We start from the raw sequence: 22,879 nt of genomic DNA on the forward strand, positions 1-22,879 counted from the left end.
GTTATAAATAATTTATTAACACAATTTTAAATTTAATATGCATTATAAATAATTGCATTAAATAAAATCACATAAATAAAATGGAATCGCCTAACGATATGCAATTTTGTGCAATTAATATTATATCTAAGTTCAAACAAATCGATTTTATTTAAAACTAATATCTGAGTTTTCTTTGGGAATGGAACGAATTTATTAACTTTTAAAATATATCAAATCACAGGAATTAAACCCTTACTACAGGTCGGTTTTGAATTGTATTATTCATGTAAAGAAAAGTATTTTTACCAACCAATTTCGTGAAATTTATTGTTTAAGCTCTGTTTACTAAAATAATGAACCAGTAAATTTTTTGGGAAAATTTTTCGGGTGCTTGAAAGTTACACTTTTATTCTGATTCTTTTAGATGATCGCCGTAAGTGTTTTAAAGATTATATTGATGGAATTCCCATAAATATAACATTTGAATTTTTATTGACAGCCAAATTAAATGGAAAGCTTTACTGAAATTGGATCTCCAAGAATAAGCTTCTCCTAAGAACCAAATTCACTTTAATTTGGTATTTTAACCTAAAAAGCTTATTAGCTTTCATATAATTTGAAGTTTTTGTTTAAAGGACATTACCATGATATGCAACACTTTAACAATGAGATTGGGTTGTTGTGCCTACATCAGATTTTTGTTTTCGATTCTTGAAGTATTTTACAAATGTAGACTCAAGAAGTAAAAGAAAACCCCAATATTCAGTTCATGTAAAACAATCATTTCTAATTTTTGTATGCTAGTCAAATGTATCATTATTTTTAACTTATATAAGATGTAAAAAATATTTACTAATAAAATTGAGTTTTGTTTGACCTTAATTCCAAATTTCATTTTCATATTTTTTTAGGTTAAATTTCTTTATATTTTAAATGTCGTATAAACAAAAGCGAAAAATAGACAAATTTCTCAATGAATAGCTATTTCATTTACAGTTTCCTTAATTATATCATTATCAAGTTTGTAAAGATCAGGGGTCAAATAATGGATCGCCCACTTGTTTTGTTTATAAAAGAAATTTATTTCCTTATTTTTTTACCTACACTTTGTTGTTTTCATCTTTTTTTTTTTATTTTTGAGGATTTTCAAAAAGATTTCAGAAATTTTTGCTTCTTCCTATTTTCAATTTTGTACACAAAACAATTTTTATGTCGAAAATCTTAATTTTTTCTTTTATTTTCATTTTTGTTCTTTAAAAACAACAAAATTTTATTTAAGACCATTTTGAATTTTGGTTTTTTTGTTTTCTTTTACTTCTGCATTTAAAACAATAAAATGAAATTAAATGAAAATCAAAGTTTTTATCTTTAAAAATAAATTTTTCTCAATGACTTTTTTTTTCGTGTTTTGTTGTATTTGGAAAAACAAAAACTGAATTTTCATTCAAATTTTTTAACTTATAATTGGAAAAATTAAAATCATGCTTTTGTGTTAGCAAAGTCCATTAGTTTTGTTCGGTTTTAAGTAAATATAGGAAAACAAAATAAATTCTTAGAAACGTACTTTTATAAGGAAAACACAAAAAAATTTCATTTTATATTTTTTTGTGTAATAAAACTGAACTTATGTAAATGAAATTGTTGTTTTAGTTAGAAATTTAAATAAAACCAAAATATTTTACTTTGAAATTTCGAACGCATATTCGAAATCGACAAATTATGGTTTTTGAAGGCAAGTTGTTAGTATGTAAGTGTTTTTTTTAAATTTTTAAATTTGAGAAAAATTTTTCCGGACTCATTTAAAGAAGTCGTATTGGTCTTCCCGCATGGGAGGACGTCGTAAATTTGTTTATTGTTTCAAAATATTTTACGCCTTAGTTGCGAATTTTAAATGTACAGAAACTATTCTGCTTATCGAAACTGCAATTCATGTGACATTATTTTTATTTATTCTTGAATAAATTTATAAAATTATTATAAATAATTTTCATTACTGATAATTTAATTGAATTTTATCAACTTTTTTTTTCTATTATTAAATTATATTTCGACAAAGTCGTTATGAAAATTACATTAATAATTTATGTAAAACCAAAATGGTTTAAGATTAAATTCTAAAATTCAATAAATATTTTAGGCAAAGTCAGAGTTCTACACAGAATTTTTTTGCCCCTGTTAAAAAATCAATAATTCCTTAATCAGTAATTTTTGAACTCGGTATTAAACGTAATTATTAAAGCATATTAGACTTGACTGCACTAAAACTGAATATAAATATAAACTGGATTAAGGGTTTGAACTGTCTCTTCTCATATCCGATTCAAATTAAAACCCATTTTTTAGTTAATATTAATTGTGTACATTTTGGTTTTTTTTTGTTTCACCAACGAACCGCTATTGTTTGCTTAATATATTTTAATATTTATGCTGCACAATCATCTTACGAAAATAAATTATTTGAAGCTAATAAGATGCTAATAAATCGTATTTCAGCTTCAAAATCGCTTCCACCACACTTAGATCAGATGGAGCGTTTTTACATAAATAAGAAATTATAAATCTTTTGCCCGATTACAATTATGAGCACACATTTCTGAACTATCAGATTGATGTTGAACTTTACAGTTTTCACAACATTTTCCTCCTTTTCTCTCCAAGACTGTATGGGTTAAACCAAAATGTCAAAATTCAATTCATATTACTAATCTTCCATACTAAATAATTTTAATTAAAACGCGACGGCGACAATTTAAACAAAATTATTAAAGTACTTTTCCCAGTTAAATACAAATGAGAAATAAATTATGTATATTGTTAATAATCGAAAATAAATCAATCACAATTAAATTTTTTATTATTTCTATTTCATTTCCTTAAAATTTCTTTCATGTACAATATCAGCATAATTAATATAAAATTACAATCTTGACAAATTAATATGAAGTGCATATTTATAATATAGCCATATATTATTAAATTGTAAAATTTCATTGACAAGGACATGAATTCATAATCAATAAATTGATTATAGGAAAAATTTATGTATAAGTTAAAAATTAAAAGAATTTATTACAATATGGACTACATTATTAAAATGGAAATATTTTTCCATTTCTCACAATTTATTATATTTTATCTATTCGCGTACGAAATCAATAAATTACTTAAAGCAATAATAAAGTTCGACTTTAGACGAGGTAGACGATATACAATTTTAAAATTTAAATTAAAACTTTATTAAATAAAGTTGGGTCAAACCAATGGTTTGTATTGTAGCACTTTTCCCTTCAACAAGTGAAAATTCTGCTTTTAAATACAGTCTATGTATAGCTATCACACTATTAAAATTATTTTCATTCATATACAAAACTATTTCTAGGATTGCATATATTTAGGATGACGCATATATGCAGTCTTTGAAATAAAGCAAAAATTAATATAAAAAGGGGTTAACATAATGCTCGATTTTAAGGGTTAATTGTGTAAGTTAAGAAAAATAATTATATTTATTAATTTCAGGGAATTTACCGTTAGCTTTTTGCGTTTATAAAAATTTGGAAAAGCTTGCGGTTTCGGAAATATAAGGTGTCAAAAATTCAAATTTTACGAATTTCAAGAGGCGATAACTTGAGAGGGGGTGGAGATGGAAAAAAAATTTTTTCCAGCAAAATGAACTATTTATTAATATCTAAAAGCTCCTAAAATTTCAAGCTTCTACAGTCTGGGGTCTAGAAGAAAAATGACATCAAAAATTTGGAAAAAAAGGACTTTAGATAACGGTAAATTTGAACGGCCATTTTGTTTTTCTTAAGTTGAACTATAGTATACCGCGCAAGGGGAAGCAAGCCACTGCCTTTCTGCGTTTGCAAAGTTTCAAAAATGCTTATGGTTTCATTGCAACAAATATTTAAAAAGGCCATTTTTAGGGTTTTGGGGGGGTATAACTTCTAGAGGGAGGGAGATAGGTAAAAATTTTGTTCTACGGAAATAAGTTTCTAGTGAAGATCTATGTACGTATTAAATTTCAGCTTTCTATCTTGAAGGGTGTAGAAGTTTTGTAAACAAAAAAAGTGTCCATGGACGGACGGACGGAAGGACGGACGGACGGACGGACAGAGTGAAACTAATAAGCACTTTTTTCAAAAAATTTTTTGGAAAAGTGCTAAAAACGAGTGTTTGTAGTAAGGCCACTGTAACTCCAACCAAATTTCTTGGTAGTTAAATAAATTCTTTATAATAGCTGCCATAAAAATTCAAATTTAATTTGTACTAACTCCATTCTAATTACAGTAATCAAACACAAACTAATTATAAAAAAGTTCAATAATAGGATAATTTTGAAAAATATTAGAAATGAATATTTTTGAAAAGTAGTGTCAAATAGCTTTTGGAAATTATTGAATACAGGTATTGAGACATTCTACTCTCACGATTTTCTCGTTTAGCTTGGAATCGGAGTTTTATCAATCTATGAAAATATTCAAACAATTTTATTGTCAATTAAGTAGGCAGAATAATATCGAATCTTGCACAAGTTAGTAACACTTAACAAAACTCAATATTAATCTTACAAATTGTTATAATTCTGAAATATTTTACATATAAACGATGTTAGTTACTTCTATACCTTAAAAAAATGTCATATATTCCGTTATGAACTACTTATATAATAACATTTTACATTAGTATTAGTTCGTTATTCTCAGTTATACGATTTTAGACGGAAACTTACAATTTTGAACGAAAATTGACGATTTTAAACGATTTTAAATGCCGAATTAGGAAAAGTACGTTTTAGGAAGGATAACGAGCTTTTGAGATTAGTAAAATTCTTAATTTGAAATTCATAATTTTATAAAATAAGATGTTTGTTTCACTTACCTCTAAATTATTTGTGTTATAAGATTTTTCTCTTTATTCCAAATTTAATTAAAGTTTTTTCGATATTTAGAGTTTATTTTGGGCACAGACGCGAAATCATTAACACAAAAACTTTTAACAATAGTTTTTTTGTTTAATTAACAGTTCTTCACTTTTTTTTTCAAATTTATTTCTATTTTTTAATTTTATTTTATTATTTTCCATTAAATATATAATTTGTAAATTAAAATTATGTTTTTATTTTATTTTTATTTAAAGTTTTTTTATTAATTAAAACTATTTTCATTAACTTGAGCATTTTGTATTTATAATTCAATTAAAATTAAAATATTTTAATTATTTTACACCATTAATATTTTCTTAGTTTTTTACATCAATTTGATTATAACTTCATTTTGGTTTTTTTTAATACTTTAATAAAACATAAACAATTTGTTAATTTAAATACGTATATGTATTTGTTTGTATTGTTATGTATGCACAAAACACAATTTTTACTATTCATAAATTTCATAAAATTTCCTTAGTATATGCCTTTGATGTTTGAATTGAATTCTATAAAAATATAAACTTAATTAAAAATATTTTAGTTATAAAATTGAAAAATAAGCATATTTGATTGTATAAACGCACACGTAGACGCACACATATATGTATATTAACATCATGTTTCGGTACATTATGTATGTATATGCAAGGTGATTCAGAAAGTTCTACACCTTTATAGAATTTTTACCAGCTGTTTAAACTTCAATTTAAGCCCTCAAATATTAAAACAATTTTTATGTTACAGAAGAGATAGTACAAAAACCATAAATATTGTGAGCCACAAATTCAATTAAAATCAAACCAGATGTTGATAAAACTAAAATTAAATTCAAAAATTTTACAAATTTCTCAAAACAAACACCAAATTCTCCTATAAAATTCACCTAATTCGGCAAAAGTTTATGTTTTTCTTCTTTTAAATCCCACATTTCATAATTTAAATTAGTTGCTTTACTGGAATTCACCTTTGGTTGCATCAACCGTACACCAATTTTAGTTTTTGAAAAATTTGTTGAAAATTTATTAATTCCCTCAAATTATTTATTAATTATTTATTAGTTTCATAATTTTAATACCATATCACTTGTAAACTCCATTTTGTTTAAAAAAATTAAATTTTCCTATTAAAAAAATTTTTCTTTCTATTAGAAAAAATGCCAAAATTTATATGGCATGCCTTAAAAATTCGTTTTAGCTGGATAATTTTACTAACTACAGATGCTAAATGATGTCTGGATTTCGAAAATATTTTTTTGAAATTTTTAAATTGCACCCAATCTGAGAAAAATGCATTTGAAAATTTCAAACCATATAGGTACCATTTCTTATAAAAATTGGCAAAAATAAAAAAATTATCAATTTTCTTTACCAAGAAAAGTTTCGAAAAAAAATTTTTGATTACTAGATGTTTTTTTTGTTTTTCGTAATACAAAATTCTAGTTTTTTTTTTTCAAAAATTTAAAATTTTTTAAATTCAATTTTTGTTTTTCAATTAAAAAGTTTGTATAAAATTTCGTTTCAATTTTGTTATTGTTGGTTAAAATCGAGATTTTTTAACAAAACAACGGCTCTTAAAAATGTCAACTGTTTTTCCGAGTGGCTATTGTCATCCTAAATTAATGATAGTTGATAATTACAACGCTTAAAATCCTTGCTTGTAAGGGTCTTTAAAATCTTGACATAGAAATGGTTTTTGTGCCACATTTTCTGTATAACATAAAAAATTTTTTAATGTTTGAGGACTTAAATTAAAGCTTAAGCAGCTGGGTAACATTCTATTTATATATTCTGAAAAAAATTTGAAAGTTTTAAAAAATTTCTTACGAAATTATCTAGCTAGAAAAAACTGAAAATATCGAGGGAAAAATTTTATTTTCTTAAAAGTTCGAATGCTTGGTATTCCGAAGATACATAAAATACAGAATCAAGCAGCATTTCTATTTTAAGTCCTTTACTAAGCCTTTCTGAAACTGTATGCTTTAAGTTCCTACCTTTTTAACAACGAAGTTATAATCAAACAAACCTGGATAAGTAAAAATTTCGTGAAAATTAGTTAAAATCCCTGGAACTCAGAAACCATTGAGATTTTACACCCAGTCTGAAACAAAAATTTTAGCCATTTTCGATGTTCTAACCAATGGTATATATTGCTGTATAACTTTCAGAATCACCCTGTATATAATAAATAAGTGTATTTCAATAACTTGAGTGAAAATTTTAATTAAAATTTTTCAACCATAAAAAATACGAGTATAATTACAACAAATTTCAATTAAACCTTTTTCTATTGAACGCAAGAAGCATTATTTAATTTAAATTATTGTTTAATAAATTTTGAAGCTGCCAATGTAAAAGATCTCAATAAACAAGTGAAGCGTAACATCGCGAATCTTTTAAATAATTGAACACCTGCTATTGTACAAAACTTGTTCGAATTTCGAGTTTTAAAATTTTTGCATGTTTCCTTTATAAGCTTTCAATTAAGAATACTTTCACGGACCAAATACCAAGTTAAGGAAGTACAAGTAAACACAAAATTTTATCAAATATAAATTGGCTTATCAAAAACATTAAGAAGTAGCAAAAACCAAAAACATCATTCCAATTTACTCAAAACAACTTAAAATCACAAAAATATAAATTACATATTATACATACCTATTATATGTATGTATGTATGTATGTATAAAAGATAATATAATTTACATGCAATATACATATTAGGTAAAATAAAATCAACTTAATTTATTTAAATCGGATTAATTACAAAATTGAATTTAAATTTAATTTAATATAATAAAATTTTTTTCAATATCATATATACATACGCATACATACATAATTTATTATATAATTTTATAATAAAATTTTTATTTATCTCTAATTATTTTCAATTCACATAATGTTAATATGGGATAAACTAACTATTTATGCTTCAAATCCTATAAAAATCAAATTTTAAACAAATTTTAAATGGACCAATATAATATGTGAATTATATTTAATATATGCGTTTGTATATTTGTATGCCCATATAATCATGTACATGGATAATTTTGTGAAAAATAATTTTCATTTTTTAATTAAAATTTTTTAGACAGACCTTTATTCAAATTTTCTTTTCCTTTTTTTTTTTATTGGTAATTTGATATAAAAATCTGATGTGGCCAGCACATAACTGACCGCAATATTGATTTTCTGAATAATATTAAAAAAACTCGTATTAATTTATTCATATAAGTTTGACGATAATATTCCACAATATTGTGGAAATACTATTCAAACACTTATTTAAAATTCTATCTTATATTTTATATAAAAATAATGGTATGTTATGTAATTAAACATTGTATACTCTATACGAGCAGACCTTGCTCTTCAGAGAAATAAATAAATCTATAGTTGATATATACATATACATAAAAACATACATTTGGTTCTTAGGTGAGCATAATTTTCTGAGATTCAATTTTGTGGGTAAGTTCTTCAGTTGGTTTTGTTTGAAAACAAAAATTTCAAGGAACCATAAGATTAATAAATTTTCTAGATGTAGTCATAAATGTGAAGTTGGCCTGTACTTAAAATCCAGTTCTCGATTTCTGGTATGTCCAAAAGATTTTTAAGTCAAATTGCGTTATGTCATACATAAATTTGCATTAAAATCAACTCTGTCGAAATTGAGACACGCCAGTAATAATTCAAATTCACACCTTCTTATCTCAAATTTGAATATAGGAAACCTTCTGTTAAATATATTTCAATAAATTAATATTTGGTTCTTGGTTGAATTCCTAGAATTTTATTTTTCTTAATTTTCTTTGAACAGAACTTGATTCCAAATATGTAGAAATGAAGTCAGATAACTTCAAAGTGAGCTAAGTGATTTAAATTTTAGATTCTTAAATATAAAGTCGGCATTATATTAAAAGTGCATTTGCTGAGACCATACTTAGAGTCCTACAAAACTTTATAAAATTTGTCCCAAACACCAAAATAAATTAAAATGTAAATTTAAAACAAAAATTGGAAATACATGAATATATCAAGGGGCATTATTTGCGTTTCTTGGGTAAAGTGGACTTGCTTTGTAAACTCGACACTTGAAATTTGGTGCCATCACAATACCTCCCTGCTTATTTTATATAATTGGTAAAAGTTATTAAATGAATATTATAATAACATACGTTTTACAAATTTATAAATATGCACACACATTTCTGAAGTACGTTCTATATAGTTATAGCTTTAATATAATAAATTTTTATATTTTTAATATTTTGAAAATTTAAAATAAAAGGATTTATAATATTTGAGTACCTTCTCTTAAAAGTATTTTAACCTCAAATTTTTATAATCGCAAAAATGTTTATGTATATTTTTATTTAGATTTAAATACAAGATCTCAACTTATTTTTATTAAAAATATTGTAAAGGAAGGTAAAAATTTTATAAAGTTTATCTTATATAATACTAAGTACATTTTATATAATTTTAATAAATTGCTCAGTCATCAAATAAATCCTTTCAGTCCGATTATATTCCGGAATTAAATTCTATATACCCTTCTTAACTTTCTTTTTTTGGAATTCTAAAACTTCGCAACATTAAACTCATTAAAAATGCATTCAATGAATGTATGCTTGTATGTGTATTGAAACTTTTTACATAATTTATTTTAAATACACTCTAATAATATTTTGAAGGACCGGTTGTTGTCCCTTTTCTATATACTTTTCTATTTAATTTTCATTATTTTATTTTATAATTTTTTAACATGAACAAAAAAAAAGGAGAGCTCCTGACTTAAAAATCTGTTTTCTACATTGTATGCACGATTACATATTAATCTAGATTAAATTTTACAATAGTGGAATAATCCAATTAAAAAAAAAATTTATTCACAATTAAACTTGTCTAACAGGTTGCAAGTTTTTATAAGTATTCAATTTGTTTTGGTTTTGTTAACAGGAAGATTATAAAATTGTTTGATTTTATCCTTATATTAAAAAAGTAAATATTTATATACGAAGGTATATGGGAATTACATTTTATGTGAAAATAATGCAAATTTTTATTACAAAAATCACATTTTAATATTTAAATTTTATAGAAATCGAAATAAATTCTATATAGCCGTTATCACTTTGACAATCGTGGAACAATAAAAAATCCTTATAAAAAATAAAAAAGTTAATTTGTAACAATTGTGTTTGGACTACATTTACACATTTATGTAATTAATGAAAGCTGTATGTATTGTTTTAAATAGGTTGTCTGTGCCTTTAATAAAATTCCCAATTCTCGGGTCAATGTAATGTAAATTTTATTGAAAAATTTTCTATCGAATTTTAATGTGATTTTGTCATTTTTACCATTAATTCCAACAATATTGGTATTTTAATTATTATGTTGACCTTCTTAAAATGTTTTGCACTCTTTCCGAATTCGGAACAAAATTTATGGGAAATTCGTTTCGAATCCGGAACAGGTAAACGTCTTTTTGTTTGATTATGACTAATTCACATAATTCACAATAATAAAATTTAAGAAATAGTTATAGAATATTATAGTTATAATTTAGGACAACATCAAGAGTTCAAAATTTTTATTTTACTTCATTAAAAATGTTATTTGCTTAACATTTTATTATAGCCATTGGTCATTCCGTCGGTAAATATTAAATATTGAAGACAAAATTCTTATCACGTGAATATAGAAAATTATACTGATTACTTTTTTCTCATCTAGTTATTAAAAATTTTATTCTAAAAATAAAACATTTTGCTTCATTTTCAAAGATCATTGTTATCTCACTTTTGTGTGTGCAAAACAAATCTTGATTCAGTTCTCGAACCAGCTAGCCTTTTTGCAGGCGTTGAAGAAATATACGCGTGTGTGTGACGGAACAGAATTTTAATAAGAAATTTTTTTTACTGTCTCAACAATAATATTGTTTGTTATTAAGAAAAATCTGTGAGGGTTCTTGTATTAAATAATTCTTACAAGTATTATGAAGTTGTTTCCAAATAGTGAATTATTTATCAAAGTGTATGAAATAAATATTCAATTCCACAATTATTTATAATTAATTTAATTACAACGCTTTCATTTAGAGTCACAAGATTAAATAGTCAAAAGCCTGTTAACTCTTATTCTTATAAAATAGTTAAAAGCCATTTTATTCTTATAAAAATTTAATATGAAAATGAAAAATTGTAAAATTGTCTGGTAATTAGAAATATTTTTAAAACTGCTTTCTAGTACCCAAATGCATTAATTTGAAATGAATATTGCATTTAATTGTATATGCATTTTTGATCTTGATTTCTTCACAACTAAATTATCGGAGCACTTTTTACTTAACATATTTTCCTTTGTCTACACGAAACGATTGATTTTATACTTTTATTACCCTTTACAAACAACTGAACTTAAGTAATTAGTTATATTACCAATATTTACAATTAATGCTTTTCTATACTTTTGCAATTTTAGTAAAATGTTTGTTGTTTCGCTGAAATTACATTGAACACAATCTGCTTATTATACGCTAATAAAATTACTTTGAAAAGCATACATCAAAAGGAATACAAATCTCTAATTAATAAAAATTACGTAATTATCCTTTTACCTTTTTTTCTGTTAATTTTCAATCTTACTCTTTGTCTCATTATTTTAATGTTTTGTGATCCATTTGTGATAAAGTGTAAAACAAATTTTATTTTTACTCAATTGAAAATAGAAAAATTTTCTAAAAGTGGTACGAACAAACGAAATAAAATAGATTTTTACTACTAAAAATATAAAAAATTATATAGCATTTCATGGATGTGTTATGTGTGCATTATTTAGTTAATATTACCAACTAAAACTTCATTAATTGGACATAAATATGCTATACATGAATTCACATTTTATATACGTTTTGTATATGTATAAAACTTAGGGGTAAATCGAAATAAGTAAGTTTAAATCTATTTAAGATTTTTTTCTACTATAATCACTTTGATGCAACTGAAATTCGAAAAGGCTCATTCAAATTTATCTTTTTAACTAATAGTTTATTTCTATAACGCTTATGGTACAGAACTGATTCAAAATAAACAATAGAATTTGCCTTGGCTTGATTCCTTGTAGAATTATTTTCGAACAGGCGGATTTTACATATTCAATTGCTTAAAATTTCTGATTTATTATTTAGTTTGATTAAGGAAGTATTTTTTTGCTACTTGGTTTTGCAATTGTCTAAACAGTTTTTCCTTCTGGGTCACAAACTTAGAATACAAAAAAGTCAGTGAACAATAAGTATACATAAATACGCTTATGAAATTTTGCGTTCATGTTGTAAATATTTAATTAATAAAATTTTATTTAAGTAATGTAAGCATAGACTATCAAAATATACTCTATACCAGAAAAACAAAAAACAAATTTAGCCCAAAAAATAATCATTTAAGTGAACAGTCATAAAATTCTGGTGACTTTCTTATATTATGTAGGTATTCCTCTACATGTAAGTTTCTATTTAATATTTAATATGGAATATGGTAATTTAATTATTTATATTTTTTCCGAGAATTTCCTAAAATTAGAAATCACACACACATAACTAGATAAGGTATATATAATAGTATGTAAGTTGTATGTAGGTTGAATTTAATCCATAATTTACATTGTACACATCCTTTAATGGAGGTAAATGCAAATCTCATTATACCTATATATTCTTAAAAGGATCAATAACTTTACGCAAAGTTAAAATACATTTTTACTCAAGGACAAAATAATTTTTTGCAATACCTATGTATGTATATGTGTATGTAAATTAGGTATAGGTACACAAAATATACTTTAAAAAATTTATACATTTCGTACATGATTAGAAAATAGAAAAACTTACAAATTACAAGAAACTTTCTAACTTGTCTTAGAAGTATTCTTCCATTTTTTGAAAAATAATATTTTTATCACTATAAATTATGGTTAATCTTAAAAAGAAAGTAATTATTTCAACAGTTGCTGTTTAGAAATTTAGAATTATAGTAAGGAAAAAAACTTACAAGCATTATAAGGGGTAATAACTCCGACGCCAACTCATAACTCTATTCTTTGCACTAGCTGTAAATTTTTCAAATCTAAAATAAACAAATAGCCGAATGGATGTATGTTATAGATTTAAACAACTGTTATGAAAGAGATTGCATTTAAAGTAAACTTATTAATTATTTGCCCATGAAAGCTCAGGGCCAAAAGCACTTTAAAATAAGAAGAAAGTTCAAAAATATCTTTAATATTAATTGATTCAAAATCTTAATAATATCGAATTAGCAAAAGACAGGGTAATTTATGAATGTAGTATTAAAGCGAATATTTTGTGCCAAAGTTGAACAGTAAAGAAAATTCACTAGATCGATCAAATAAAGGAAAACTATATCGGGCTTGAAATAATGAAAATTAAGAATATAATGAATTAATAAAACCTTGCTAAAAATATAAGCTAATTATACCCGTACGAACGTGTGTTTGAGTGTATAATAAATTTGCCTTACCATTTGTAACGCTAAGAAATAATTGTCTGAGACATAAACTCTAGCATATGTTTTTGATCAGCATCGAATTCTGAGTCGATTTAGCTTTGTCTGTCCGTTTATCCGTTCCTTCGTCCATCCTAACGATAACCCGAATTCTAATTGGGCTAAGTTCACCAAATTTTCAAAAATTATTTTTATAGTAAATGCCAGAACCCTATTTAAGTTGGTTATGATCGAGGTACTGGTTCGGGCAGCTGCCATACAACTTCCAAATTAATTTGTCTATATTTCAGAAACAGAACAAGCGAATTTATTAGTAGGGCCAATGTGTTTGATAAAAGTCGTTGAAATTGTTTGGCTAATTCTGGTACCTGCCATATAATTTCAATAGAAGTTTGTCCATATTTTAGAAAACATGGAAAGCACAGTAATTAATTTTTGCATAAATTATTATGGTAAAACGGCAACCTAAAGTCATTGTCTTTATATAATCAGCTATGACATATTTACTCGCACATAGAATAACAAATTCGTATAGGTATCACACAGTTGACACATTTAACTCCATTTTTTCTCTCATTTTTCAATAACTTTACAAAAATTAGGAATTTAGATTTGATTTTCTGGGCGAAAATTTTTAATTTTTGCGATTCTATAGCACAAGGAATTTTTAAAAACCAAATTAAAATCTTGAAATAAACAACTGATTAGATTAAGAAAACAGCTCTAATTAAAGATACAAAACAAGTCATAAGTGGTCAAATAAAACAAGCGAAACAAATATTATTATGTACTTTATTATTTCCAATAGTTCTCGCGTTTCGCATCGCGTTGTGTCAAAGTTATTGTAACAAATCACAATTTTTAAATACCTGCACCATCAAATTTATGTCGAACCCTCAGATGATGAGAATTCAAATGCCCGTAATATCATGCTAAAAATTTAACAATCACACAAATGAAATCATTGCAAAACCCAATGTGGTCGATAATTTACCAAAGCTCTGGTTTTAAAATTTTCTGCTGATATATGTATAATTCATCGTTCACTGAGCAATTCGCGTAAATATATTTATACTGTGACTACCAAGGACCCACTAAACCGGCTTCAATCGGCATAAAATACACTCAGCCTGGGCCAAACTTATTTTCTGTGTTGTTGGAGAGGTTGCCCTGCTGTTTAAAATAAAGTAATCAAAATTGACGTGCAAAATTTTTGAAGAACTTTTTTGGCAAAAAACAAAATATTGTGGTTTTTTGTTGTAATTTTTAAGCAAATTTAAATAAATTATTTTTGCACGCTATTATTTTCGTAATTCATCACCGTTTAAATAAAAAATAACAATTATTCAAAATTTATTTAAACTATTATGAAGGTTGAAAATTTAATATTTTAACAAGAATAGCTATGAATAAATAAATTTATTGATTTATGAAGATATTAAACTTTTTTTTTTGCAATCATAAAATTTCATACTCTACACACTATAGCTAATTTTTTTTTAACAAAAAATATTTAAATAATCTGACGTAATTGTTTAAAGCATGTTAGAGAAAAAATTAAATTTTATGTTTCAAAATAGTTTAAATTCAAACGAAATGTTTAAATAAATATTTTTGATGAACAAAAAATATTTTAAATAAACAACACTACCTCCGAATGAACACCTAGGGCTGGAAAACATTAACTCAAATGTTTAAAATTCCTGACAATAAATCAGCAATTATATAATTAGTAACACGCGTAATTTTACCAAGAATACGAAGTATTTTCGAAACAATTAAATTTATATACGCGCAAGTCTACATGTACTGAATTTGTAGTTTAAATAACTCAAAAAGAATTAATTTCTATGATTTCATTACCAATATGTTCCTAATATTAAGAGCAAAACTGTGTATTAAAACAATCAAATATGACATCTAACTTTGGTATAACTTCTTAGTTCAAACTAACTGCTTTAAAAAAAATGTAATGCCAATTATTTTTGATGTCGATTTTCAACGTTTTCAGGAACAAATTTACAAATTAGTTGAAACAAGTCTTATTTTTGTTTCTGCCTTAGCTGTTCACGTTATAATGAATAAAATATTCAAGAAATAACTAAATTTTTTCTACACTTTTCTCTGCATGTTACAGCAAAACTGCACATTTTAACAAACAAGAAGTCCTAAATGGTTAAATAATAAATAGAGTTCGCAAAGCATTTGAAAATCGCAAAGCAGTTGAAAATTTTTTAAACTATTTGTAATATTTTAAAAAATGAGAAAATTATTAACACATATTGTCCGATTTGCTTAAAATCAGACATTTGAACTGTTAACAAATTTGCATGTCATATTTATAACAACTCATTTGGGTTTAAATTGATTGGAATTGTGTACACAAAAATTTCTTTACGAATTGTTTGTCGCATACTAAGTGTAGGCGGATATCAAATAAATTCATATGTGTACTCTTTTTTTTTGCTTTATATTTGGCATTGCATTCATCCATATTAGAATTTTTAAAAATATTTCTTGAATATAGAATGACGAAGATGGGCAATTGAATAAAAGGGTAGTACATACAAGTACAACATTGCGTAAATTCAACGATTCACCATTATGCACACTTTTACGATTCACTCACGAAAAAAAAAACAGATTATTAAAAAAATTTTTGTATTTGGACGAAGAGCATATAAGACAAGGGTTATTTTATACTGTGTTTTTCTCATCAAACAAAATCCAGGGACGTATCAAAACTACATGAAGTCTTAATCAAATTAAACAAAACTCATGAACAATGTTGGGTAGTGTAAACCACAACTGAGAACTTTTGTCGTATAGGAATAAGTATATCGTATGAGAATATGATATAGTTCCAATTGTTATTCAAAATTAGTGCAATTTGCACTGTGGTAAGCTTATACGACGAAATTTAGTAAGAAAATTAGAAATTGAAAATTTTAATTTTTTCTTTAAAGTTAAACACATTAAGGGACAAACTTATTCCATTGCATAAAGTACATTAATACCACAAATTGAATAAAAGGAAAATTTTGTGTAAAAATGAAATATCAAAATTTTGTTTAAATAAAATCTTTACAAAACAAAAACAAAACACAATTTAATCAGTTACAAATAAAAAATTTTCTTTTGTAGGCTGAAGTAAATGAAATTTCGTTTTTTTTTCAAATCATTTATGCGTGCCAGTGTAGGTACACACAAATATTTATACAATATTTTTATCATTGCCTTAACATGTTCATATGTATATAGCATATTAACTTTTGATACTAAATAAAAATAAACAATGATTTAAAAAAGGTAAATAAATTAGTTTGAAAAATAAAGGAAAATATTGTTATAAACGAAAAAAACAAAAAAAATTGTAAAAAAAATCAGAAATTGTAAAATTAAATTTTAAAAAATTCATAAACCTTGATATAAACTTCTAATAAATTAACCTAAAATTTGTATGTATAGGTACAGTCAGTCAGCTTCAATAATATTATTAAGATAAAAGAAAATTTTTTCAACTTGTGAACTATCGATTTTAGTTCTAAAATTTATACCCATTTTTCATGGTTTCGCTTTGGATACACGATAATGAGTAAATATTTTTTAATAATTTATATATTTTTTACAGAATTGAAGAACTGACCATTCCAATGGTGACTATTCACACCAGAATATTAAACGTTCCTATTCTCCTTAAAATTTTACGGTGACAATATAAGAAAGCTCAAATAGCAATTCGATTTCTTTGCCTGAAGTTGTTTGACTAATATTGTTCACCTCTTAAATGGGGGCCCGGAAACAAAGTGGCCTAACTCTCACTCCCAAAAGTTTTTCTTTTTTGTTAGAAATATTAAAATTAGGTCCCAAATTTAATTTTAATGACAAAAGAGTCATTTCCTATATTCTGTTATTTGTTTTTTTGCCTAACCCTAAAATTTAACTTTTCCCAGTGAAAAAATGGCCTAACCCAGAACCCAAACAGAAAATAAAATTACTCGTAATAGTATTAACCTCAGACTAAAATATCAACAGATAACAGCTAAGGACAACTAAATATTCAACAAACTAAAAATTTGAAGTTGGTTTACTGGAAATTACGAATTCTGATTTAGATAGCTCACGATAATTGACATATAGAAATACTTCAATAAAAAATTTTCATTTTAAATTACAAGTTAAAATAAAAATTTACATTTTGTCAAAATAATATTGGGACTGACTGTATATGTATATACCGATACGAGTATACATAAATATTGATATATTAATTACGTTCATTATACCAGTTATTTAAAATATGTGAGAACACATTCTCATCATTTATAATATAACAATATATACATATGTACGTCATGAACATATATGACCCTGTGTATATTGATATACATAACCTAAACAAATTTATATATGTAAATCTGTATAAGGTATGTATACCATATCTCGCACATAATATAAATATTATGTACCCATAAGTATACATAAATTTATATGTATAATACAAGTATATATAAAAAAAATAATTTATTTTAAAAAAATTTATACTATATATTTCTTTATATTAATTAAAGTATATTTTAAAATTATTATAGTTAAAAGTCAATCAATTCAATTTAAGTAATTCAAAAACCAAAACAGTATAAAAAAATTAATGTTTTTTTTCTCTTGTTTATGAAAATATCACAAAATTTTTGTTAACTTATTAAATACATACATAGATATATATAGATAATATGAAAATACAGGTATAGGCACATTAGTATACAGTCGGATTTTAATAAAATCGCAATTTAAATTAAATGAGATTTTTATGTCATATTTATATTTTGAAGGAATTATCTGTAATCTTTATCATTAACCAATTAACTTATGTTTCTATTTGTGCTTTATAACATTAACATATCGTTTGTACTCCATTCTAATAAAATTATTTATCAAACATGAATTTAGCTTATTAAACAATATTGAAATTTCATAATATTTTTAAATAAGTGATATAGTCGTACAAAATGCACATCAAAGTTAATAATTTCCCCAAAAAATCACCAATTCAATATAAGGAGCAAGTTTCAATGTGTTCAAAACACACCTATACTTTAAAAATTCCTCGAGTTCTATTTGGTGATTTGGCTTAAATTATTGCTATTGAAATGTTTGGTTTCAAAATCGGGAAGACGCATAATTTCTATCTACACTCACCATAAACAGTATATAAAACAACTGTAAAAATCTTTATTAGAAGCCCAATTAGATGAAAATTAATTTCTGATATGCAAACGGCAAATTTTATTTTAATAAGACGAATTTATGAAAATGTCATGCTTATGAATGGACACTATTTATTTCAATATTTAAGAGTTGTGTCCACAAATTTCACTACATTTCACTTATTAATTATATACAAAAAAATTTTACTCCTGTTATAGAAAATGCGAATAAAAAGTCGGAAAAACAATATTTCAATGATAGATGTGTCTCCCTTATCCAGAGTCAATTGTATACATTATATGTACACATGTATATGTATATATATATTATTTTATGTGTGATATTTTAATTAATTTTTATTATTTCCTTTTTTTTCCTGCCATATAAATGTACATATTTCTAAGTACATATATAAGATTAGTCCGAGTTGTGATCCTATACCTCCATACATATATAGGGATAATTTTCACTTAACTATATAGCCATATTTAAAATTGTATACACATAGTTAATTTTCTTGATTTGACATTTTTTGTTTTTTTTTTTTACTTTAAAACGTCATTATAAAAATTCATTAAATTCCCATTCAAAAATTAATCTAAAAAAAAAATGTATATATATACATAAATATATGAGTATGTATATTTTAAAGATACATATAAAACATCTTGTATATACTTACATATATACATACAAATAATATGTATGTATATATAACAATTTCTATATTTTATATTGTATAGGTTATTTTGTAGTATGTGGCTTTGTTAGCTCTTGTTTTTTAGTATAAAAAAAAATTTCATTCCTTTTTTTTTTTGTTTTTTAACTTTGTTCTGCTTATTTGTACAGTTATTTAAATATTCATTTGAAAATTGCGCAAAAGTACGGTTATTATATGAGTACAGTGAATATATGAATAAAAAAAAAAATAAATAAAAAAAAAAATAATGAATAAAAGAAGATGAGAGGAAAATGAAAAAAAAAAAATATTAACTGTTTCTTTTGTTTTTTTTTTTCAGTTTTAAATTTATACTATTTTTTTTTAAATATAAAATGCGAAAAAAAAAACTAGGTTAAAATATTAATTTTTAATTTATTTTTTGTTTTTTTTACTTTTTTAATAAAACCTTTTCGTTTTCCTTATTTATTTTGTTTCGAAAGAGCAAAAAAATCGAAAAAAAAATTCCCATAATACAAAAAATTATCCATTAAAAAACAAATATTTTGCAAATTATTAAATTAATAAAGTTTCTTAAAATAAAATTTAAAAACAGGCAAAAAAACGAACAAAATGAAACAAAACAAACATATAAAAAATTTATCTAAAAAAATATCAAGGTATTCCAAGGTAGCAGCAGCTATTTTTGTCCTTTATACTCAATTCTTTTGTTTTTTTTTTTACCTTTTCTTCTACATTTTATTTTATTTTCATAATATTACGTATTAATGAATGTAATTATATAGAAATAACATTCATTATAAAATTGAATATAAAAAAAAATTTAATATTTAATAATATTATTATCTACACTAAAATATTCAATTTAATTGGATTCTGAAATAAAAACAAAAGAATTTCATAATAAAAATCAAAATTAATAATTGTTTTCGCACTATTAATTATTATATTATATATGTACAATATGTGTACATTTTTATAAATGTGTACATAATTAAGGATTTAGAATAAATCCTTAATATAAAAAAATTTTTTAAATTCTACAATATTTTCCTGTTTTGGTATCCTTTTTTCGGTTTTTTTTTTTATATTATTAATACATGTAAAATTTTCTTTTTTTATTTATTTTATAATTTTTTTTGAAATTAATTTCACTTATTTACATTATGTATGTATGTATGTATGTATGCGGTAAATCTACAAATTTTAATAATTTTTTCCACCTTATATACAAATTTATACATGTTAGTATAAAATAGTAAATTGAATCACAATTGAATTTCGATAAATACCGTTAAAAAAACAATAAAAAAAAATGGAAATAAAAAATATTAAAATTTTTTTTTTTTGCTTCCATTAATGCATTTTTTTCTTTTCGTCGTACATTTGTGCTTAACATGTACGCATATACAAATTAAATATGCTTATTTTTATGCCATTTAAAATTTAAAAATATTTAATTTCAAAAAAAAAAAAATTTATCTCTCTTTCACTCAAAATATATAACGGTATAGTGGGGCATTTAACTTTCACGAAATTTTCACCATTATTTTATAAAAATTATAAATTTTTTTCCTTAAGAAATTTCTGAATTTTTTTTTAAAATTTTATTAATTTCAATTTAATTAATTTTTATATGATAATTAATATTTTTTTTGGTGTAAATTAATTTTTATTTAATAATTTTCCATTATTACGTTCTTCTCTTTATGTTTTATACATTGTTATGTACATACAGAAATATTTGTGATTTTTATTACTTACATTTTAATTTTGAAAATATTTTTTCTTTATTCTTATGAATTTTTCAATTTTAATTATTATAATTTTCTTTTCTTTTGTAATTTACCCAAATTTTCATTTTCTCTTTTTAGTTTGCAATATAAATTAAAAATTATTCAATAAAATCATTTTTTTTTTAATTTTATATTAAAAATCAATTTTCATTATTTTCATATTTTTATATATATTTTTTTAATTAAAATAATTAAACACCATTTTGCATAAATTTAAGTAAATATATAATGTATATGTGTATATGTACATAATTATGTACATATTTATTTTTTATATATATATTTTCTTTTGTAATTTTGCGTTTATTAAAAATATTCAAATTGATTTTTATTTTTTTCATTTATTAATTTTGTGCACACACAATATAAGAACACAATAAGAGAAAAAAAAAAATCAGGAACAATAAAAATGAAAATCAAAGAAATTGAAAATATTTTCTTAAAGTATTCCAAAAAAAAAGACAAAAAAAAATATTCGCAAAATTATTTTTTTTTTTTTATAATTATCCTTTTGTCAATTTTTCGTTTTATTTTTTTTTTCTTTAAACCAGGAACTAAGAGTTAAAAAATAAAAAAAAATTCCCGAAAAAAAATTTTTTTTCAAAGTTCACAAATAACAAACCCAACCAAACAGAAAAAAAAAACAAAAATCAAAAAAAATTTATTTTTTTTTTTAATTAGAAGGAAAAATTATAGACGAAAAGAATTTTTCAAAAACCGTTGGTATTTCAAAAGGAAAATGTTATCCGCTCGGAGGCTGAGAGCCTACTGGATTTTTTCCTTATTCAATAGAACAAATTAATTTTCTCCTTGTATTTTGGATTTTTATTTTTTTTCTCTTGTGTTTTGGTTTTTATTTTTTTTTGTAGTTTGTTACTTGTTTTTTTTTATTTTTTGTTAATTTCCATTACTTTTATTGTACACACAAATATTTATATATTGGGAAATTTTTTTTTATATATTATATAGGTGCACATACATACAAATAGATATAGAGAAACCAAAAGAATTTTCTTAAGGCTATACCAAACAAAAACTTCATACCTGAATGCAGAATTTCTGCAAAAAGTTTTTTGCAGAAATTATTTTTTCTTCTTTTTTTGTTTTTATTAGTTTCATACATGAAATTATAGTTTTTATTTTTATTAGTCGTATTTATACATACAATTTGAATTTTTCTATATAAATATTTATATTTAATCAAATTATACCTGTATATTATTTAGAATACCTGTAAAACAGAATTAATTTATTTATTTTTTAATAAAATTCCAAGAACAAAATATCCTTATGAAATTTAAATTTTAACATAATTATGATTCGCAACGCAATTCATATGTGAAAATCTTTACAGATTATAAGAAATTTTCAAAAATGAATTAAAAATGTTTAGGGTTTCAGTGAATTTCTAATATTGTTTTTATTTAATATTAAAGAGTGCATAAATGTTAACCAAATTATGACATAATTCGTATTAAAAAATTAATCTTTTATTGAATTACTCGTATTAAATTGCCCTATAGCAAATACAACCAAACTGATTAAGGCTATTAATTACGATTCTTAAAATATATTTATTACATGACACTTTATTTTATCAATACTTTATTTAAAAACCATTTTGAATTTATTTCCATATGAATTGAAAAATATACTCTATAATAATAAGTATAACTCTAACTGTATAACTAATCGATTGAAATGGTATAAAGTTTGCAATTAATCTAAATTAGAAGTAAAAATTTTTGTCA

The 22,879-nt window shown here is 23.6% G+C and overlaps 1 long non-coding RNA gene across 1 annotated transcript in view; it reads right to left on the reverse strand.

Moving 5' to 3' along the window:
* Positions 1–21,888, reverse strand: part of LOC129618432 (uncharacterized) — a 99,338-nt gene extending 77,450 nt beyond the window's left edge. Inside the window, exons 1-2 of the long non-coding RNA XR_008697801.1 lie at positions 21,751–21,888; positions 4,864–5,274 (exon numbers count right to left, since the gene is read on the reverse strand). This is a non-coding gene — a long non-coding RNA (uncharacterized LOC129618432). The remainder of the gene's footprint in view (positions 1–4,863; positions 5,275–21,750) is intronic.
* Between the last annotated feature and the right edge of the window lie 991 nt (positions 21,889–22,879).

This window comes from Condylostylus longicornis, unplaced genomic scaffold (assembly GCF_029603195.1).
Source record: "Condylostylus longicornis isolate FDR11 unplaced genomic scaffold, ASM2960319v2 ptg000001l, whole genome shotgun sequence".
Classification (NCBI taxonomy): domain Eukaryota; kingdom Metazoa; phylum Arthropoda; class Insecta; order Diptera; family Dolichopodidae; genus Condylostylus; species Condylostylus longicornis.